The sequence below is a fragment of the Acinonyx jubatus genome, chromosome E4 (genome assembly GCF_027475565.1).
Source record: "Acinonyx jubatus isolate Ajub_Pintada_27869175 chromosome E4, VMU_Ajub_asm_v1.0, whole genome shotgun sequence".
Taxonomy (NCBI): Eukaryota; Metazoa; Chordata; class Mammalia; order Carnivora; family Felidae; genus Acinonyx; species Acinonyx jubatus.
Window position 1 is genome coordinate 20,271,775 of NC_069395.1, and position 6,086 is coordinate 20,277,860.

Here is a 6,086-nt window from a genome sequence, read left to right on the forward strand (position 1 = left end):
TAAAATGTTTTGTCACTGATTTTAATGCTAATTCAATTCTTTATACAGTTATAGATATGAAAACAAGGTGTCATGCTTTTCAAAAATCAACCAAGAAAGTGATTTTTTTCTTTGGGTTATTTGTATTTTATTTTTTGTCTGATTGCCTCATGCACAGTTAAGACTTGATACAAGGTACCTTTTTTATGTTTATTTATTTATTTTGAGAGAGAGACAGCACATGTGGGGGGGGGGGAGGGGCAGGGGAGGGACAAAGAGAGAGGGAGAGAAAGAGAATCCTAAGCAGGCTTTGCACTGTCAGCACAGAGCCAGACACAGGAGTCAATCCCATGAACCATGAGACCATGACCTGAACTGAAATCAAGAGCCAGGTGCTTAATCGACTGAGCCACCCAGGCATCCCTGCAAGCTTTCTGATATCATCAGAAAAATCATGGGCTGATTTTAACAGCATTGTTCTAGGACTACAAATACATATTATGTAGGTTTTTTTTTTATTTGTAATACTTCACAGATGTGTCCAATATCTTGTTTAAAATATTCAATGGGACCCTTCAAAAACATACCAAGGATAATGTGGCCACAAACAGAAAACAAAATAAACATTTGGAGCAGTGAAAGAAGCCGAGCAAAACTGTGCAGACAGTACTGAGCAATGGCTGAAGGAATTGCAGAAATATATGATAAAAGTCTGAGATCTTGAGAACCTCAGTGCCTGGGCTCCCTAAACAGATGTATAAGCCTCAGAAATTCATTTAACTTCTAAACATATCTATCTTAACCATGTTTTGTTTAATAAAAGGGCTCAGCATTTCTAATTCTAATCCTCTTTATGGTCCCTACATTTACTGATTCTAAGTACATCACCTGATATTCTCCAAAGCGCCTCTTGATTAATGCCCGAGGAAGGAAAAGAGGCAAATATGTATAGTTAATGAAGGAAAACTTCAGACTAAAAGTTAATATGAGATATTGGTCTAATAGTAAGGAATAATTTTATAGAAAACTTAGAAATACATGAAAGGAAAGAAACCACAGGAAATGTAGCTTACATTTTTTTGACTGATCATATGTATAAAACAGAAAGTCTTTAAATGGCTTGAATAAGATAATTTGGAGTATCTTGAAGTCCATAGGCAAAAGTCAATACCTATGCTGCCATATTTTGTATATAATAGAAATTCAATACGTGAATATGGAATCAAATGGAAGCAAAAGGAAGCATTATGAGGAAAATTCACATTTCAGCAAAGAATAAAGGCATACTTTAATTGAATGTGGCATATTTTATTTGAATCCTGGGTCTGCCACTTACCAAGTGTAGTATGTTGGGAAAGTTACCTAAATATACCTAAATATTTTGAACCTCAATTTCTTATTTGTGATATTGAAATAAACATTTACGGTGATCTTAAGATGATTAAATTTTAAAATATTTGTAAAGTGCCAAGTATAGATTCATTGAGTTAGTGCATGAACATTAAAATATCGGAATTATTCTCAATATTTACGTTTCACAGTTTAATTATGATATAAATTTTCCTAATGTTTATGTTAAAAACAAATATATGTCCCTTGAGAATAATGAGATTTTTCTTGAATAAAATACGGGGGCGGGAGAACAGTTCTTGCTCTCACCTAATCTTTTATAAATTTGCCCTCCACTGAAAAGTAAGTAATGACATTTTAGTCATATAAAAATATTAGAAAATTATAAGCTAAAATATTCTTCTAAAGAAAAGCTGAAAAAAACTTAACTTATTAATTATGTGCAATGAAGTCCTTCTCTAGGAGAAAAAAAAGGACAAAGCATATTAAAGATACATACTTCCAAAAGTGCTCACAGATTTAACAATAACATTAGCTAAAATTTAAACACATTAATTTTATTTTCACTGTGTTACATTGATTGGTCTTCTATTTAATTTCCTTGCTTTTTAATTATTATCTATCTATAAAAGAGAAAACAAATACAAAGATCCTTGCCAATTTAACCATGGGTTTATTCATAAACATTAACTGGAATCTTTTCAATAATGAAGATTAAAGATAATATAACTTAGCCAAACCCAGCTTCTGTTGCATGTTGAATGAATGAACAAATATTTATTGAACACTTTGTGTTTGACTGGTACAGTTAACTGCTGAACATTCAGAAGTGAATCAAGCAGAGTGAAAGGGAGAGAGAAAGAAACTTTCTTCATGGTATGTTCTCTGATAAAATTTGCATAATACAATATTCAGCTAAAAGCCATGCTTTACACAAGATGTTCCTTCATATTTATACCAGATAGTAAATCCATCCATGACTGATGATGCAGATATCATTTATCTTTTGAAGCTAAGAGTTGGATAGCTAATTTCTTCACTTGTTTAAGAGAAACACAGTAGTCCCACTAACTTGTACAAATTTCGTGCACCTTTTATAAAATGAAAGCGGAACTAAAAGCATACACATATCTAAGAATACATTTTATTTAAGACTGAGGGGTTATGTTAATTTCATGTGTTTTTACTTTATAAACAACCAATTGTACAAAAGTCCTTTGTAGAGTAAAAAAAAAATCTAAACAACATTTTAAAAAACCATATCATTTGAGGAACAGTAGAGAAAAATGAACAGCATAAGTAGAAAAATATTGCATATGAAAAATAATGAGCCAGTATTAACTGTGCTTTTAAAGGATATGACCATTTTACAGAAAATACACATATTTTTTGTGGAACCTTGCCTTCAAATTGAATTTTGTAGAGTGGAAATGAAACTTTTAGAAGTAATAACCAAGGGAAATATTTAAAATATCACAAGTTTAGTAAAAGCAACAGTATTAACTTTCAGATAGTCTGTTTACAGTCCATTTCTGATGTCACTAGCAATACACAGAAAATAAATCATAATCAAAATAAATATTCTTTTTGCTAGAGCAAGGAAGGAGATAGAAAATATTTGGAAAGATGGCCATCAACATATAAAACCCAATAATTATCTTCTGAACATTGAACTATTGTTACCTGTAGAGAAATTAGAATATTTAAATATGAATTCAAATGATGTCAGATCAGTATTAACAATATCTGTAATACATTTATTTAATAACCTATAGTTTGGAATACTCTATACCTAATTTATCCTTATCTTATCATACAGAACCCCTGAAGTTCAGTAAATATTGGCTATACTTCACCTTTGTTCCAGTCACTGTACTGGATGGTAGGAATGCAAAACTGAAAACCATAGAGTATATTGTTGAGGATATTACACCCGGTGATACTCCTATGTAGGCAAACACATAAACTAGTCGTTTCAATCCAACATGCAAAACAGTCACAGATATTTTGCTATCCCTAGCTCTAAAAAATTGCCAGACATTTTCATGTGACGTAACGAAACACCGGAGTCATACCTTTGTGTCTTCACAATACGTCTGAGTATATTTTGTAGTATGAGGTGAGATATTGAATTGTTATCTTGCCATTGAAACTTGCTTTAAAATGCTTGTCTCTATAAACCTGAGATCTCATGGAAGAGATAAATGGACTTCATTCACATTATGATTTGATTCATGAAAGGCTACCTTTAAGTAGGAGATTTCAGAAAAGTATTTAGGTTTTATTGACCAAAAATTACTTAACATAGAGGCTTTGGAAGTAGATCTTTAATAGAAAGTGACAAGCAGAGTATTGAGACTCTGGTAAATGAATATCAACCAAAAAATTAGATGAATGATATCTGAAATTATGAAATATTCATTGAAAAATCATTATTGAAACCATAACACTTTACTTATTTATATTATTTATAAGCATATTTATTGTGAAATAAAATTAACATTCTCTAAAAGGAATCACATGCTTATGAAGGAAACAATAACCTTGCAATTTGGTCCACTAACATTATTTGCTAGCCATTTATAGTGTATTTTCCTGTTTGTTTTGTCTCCAGATGGCTATTTTGCCAAGAATTTGTAAGTAAAAGATGATTTCAGGATGGCATACACATATATATAAATATACCAGTAGTGTGATTTTTTAAAAAAATAATAATAATTACCATTATTTTTCAGGCTACTGGGTAAACTCTATTCTCTCTGCCACACAGTATCACAGTTTCTTCATCATTGAAGAAAGTCTTATAGGCAAATGTTTGGGGTGATATAAGACAATATTTATACTTTGCAAAAAAATTTTGACTTGAAAATTAGAATCTCTATTTAAACAGATAAAAATAGAAATCAATAAAATAGTAATTTTTGTGCTTTAAAAATCATATAAAAAGAAGCATTTTTTAAATCCCTGAATATTGCAAATAGTATTGTGTTTAGCAACTGTATCTGCCTAAGAAAGGAAATGATATCATTTAATCTTCATTTTTTCACTTTTCATACAGAATCTATGAATGTTTTAGAAATTAGGAATAACTTAGATTGGGGTCTCCATTTTCTTGAATGGCTGAGTCAGAAAGATTACATAAGATTACATAATTATCATAGAACATATCATATTCTCAGCTAATAAATATCTTTCTCAGCTAATTTTCCAGCAAATATTTGAAACATGTCCAAGTGGTCTTGAAGTCATCGGTAAAGGTTAAATGGGGAGAAAATATCTTAATTTTAAGAACATGCATATTGGCAACAAAAGCAATGTATACATTCTGGAAAACAAGAATGCATTATAGAAAACTGAAAATTATCATAATCTGAATCACAATCTCTGATATCACATCATGGTTTTAAAAAGTACTATAAACATATCTAGAGAAACAGTTTTTAATTCTACATATGATTTAAAGACAAATATAATGTATGAAGAAAATAAATTGAAGAAAAAAGACCTAATCTTTCAATTCAGAACAAACATTTTAGTGCACGTGTATATTTCCTTCCAGTTGTTCTAAAATCTATTTACTATTGTCATCATTCTAATGATGGATTATAAACATGAATATTAATTAAGAGAATTCTGTTTGTTGATAACAAACAATTAAATTTTCAAAATAATATTGAAGTTTGGAAAGAATAAATTCTCCTTATTTAAAAAATATAATTTATAATATCAATTTGAACTAGAGCAATAAAGCCATGAACAAAATATAGCCAAATCTCAAACATGACAGGTGATAATATACTTGAGGTAAATCCTAAAAGCAGTATGTGAAAAAATTAATGGATTACAAGGTATGAAGATAAGGGATGAGGAAGAGTAAAGGAAGTCCAAAAGCAGAACGATAGACATGAGGTATACAATAATGGCTTTTAAAAGTCAGTATATTTTTAGTTATAATGCTCTGGAGAGGCACCTGCCTGGCTCAGTCAGTGGAGCATGTGACTCTGGATCTCGGGGTGGTGAGTTCCAGCCCCACGTTGGGAGGAGAGTTTACTTAAAAATAGAATCTTTGGAGCACCTGGATGACTCAGTCAATTGAGTGCCTGACTTCAGCCCAGGTCATGATCTCATGGTTCGTGAATTTGAGCCCCACATCAGCCGGCTGCTGTCAACACAGAACCTGCTTCAGATCTTCTGCACGTCTCCCTCTGCCCCTCCCCCACTTGTGCTCTCGTTCTCAAAAAAAAATTTTTTTTTAAAGAAAGAAAACATTGCATGTTGGTTTTGACCAAGGGCAAATTGGCAAGAGTTGAAATTTTCTATTCAAAGCATGACATTGTTCTGGTAAGGGAAATCCACTCCATTATGGGGAAACTGCATTGGACAATTTGCAGATTTCTTACATTTTATTCCAACACTTAACACTAGTGCTGAAAGGAGATTTAGAGATTGTGTCCATCAATTTTCACATTTTAGAAGTCAGGACAGTAAAGTCATCTCTAGAACAGTTAGAACAATAATAAAGAATTTGTGTGAGAACATGATTCCGATATCAACCAATATAATTTATTTATTCATCTCATCAATAAAAATTTATCAGTACCTACTATCAGGATTTTCTTCTGATATAAAATACATTATCAGATGAGTACACCAAATACACCATCCTTTCAAAGAAGTCATCTAATTTGCTTTACTGAAAATTAAACCTTAATCAAAAATCAAAATAAAACTAGATTCTACCCTTCAAATCTATTTTT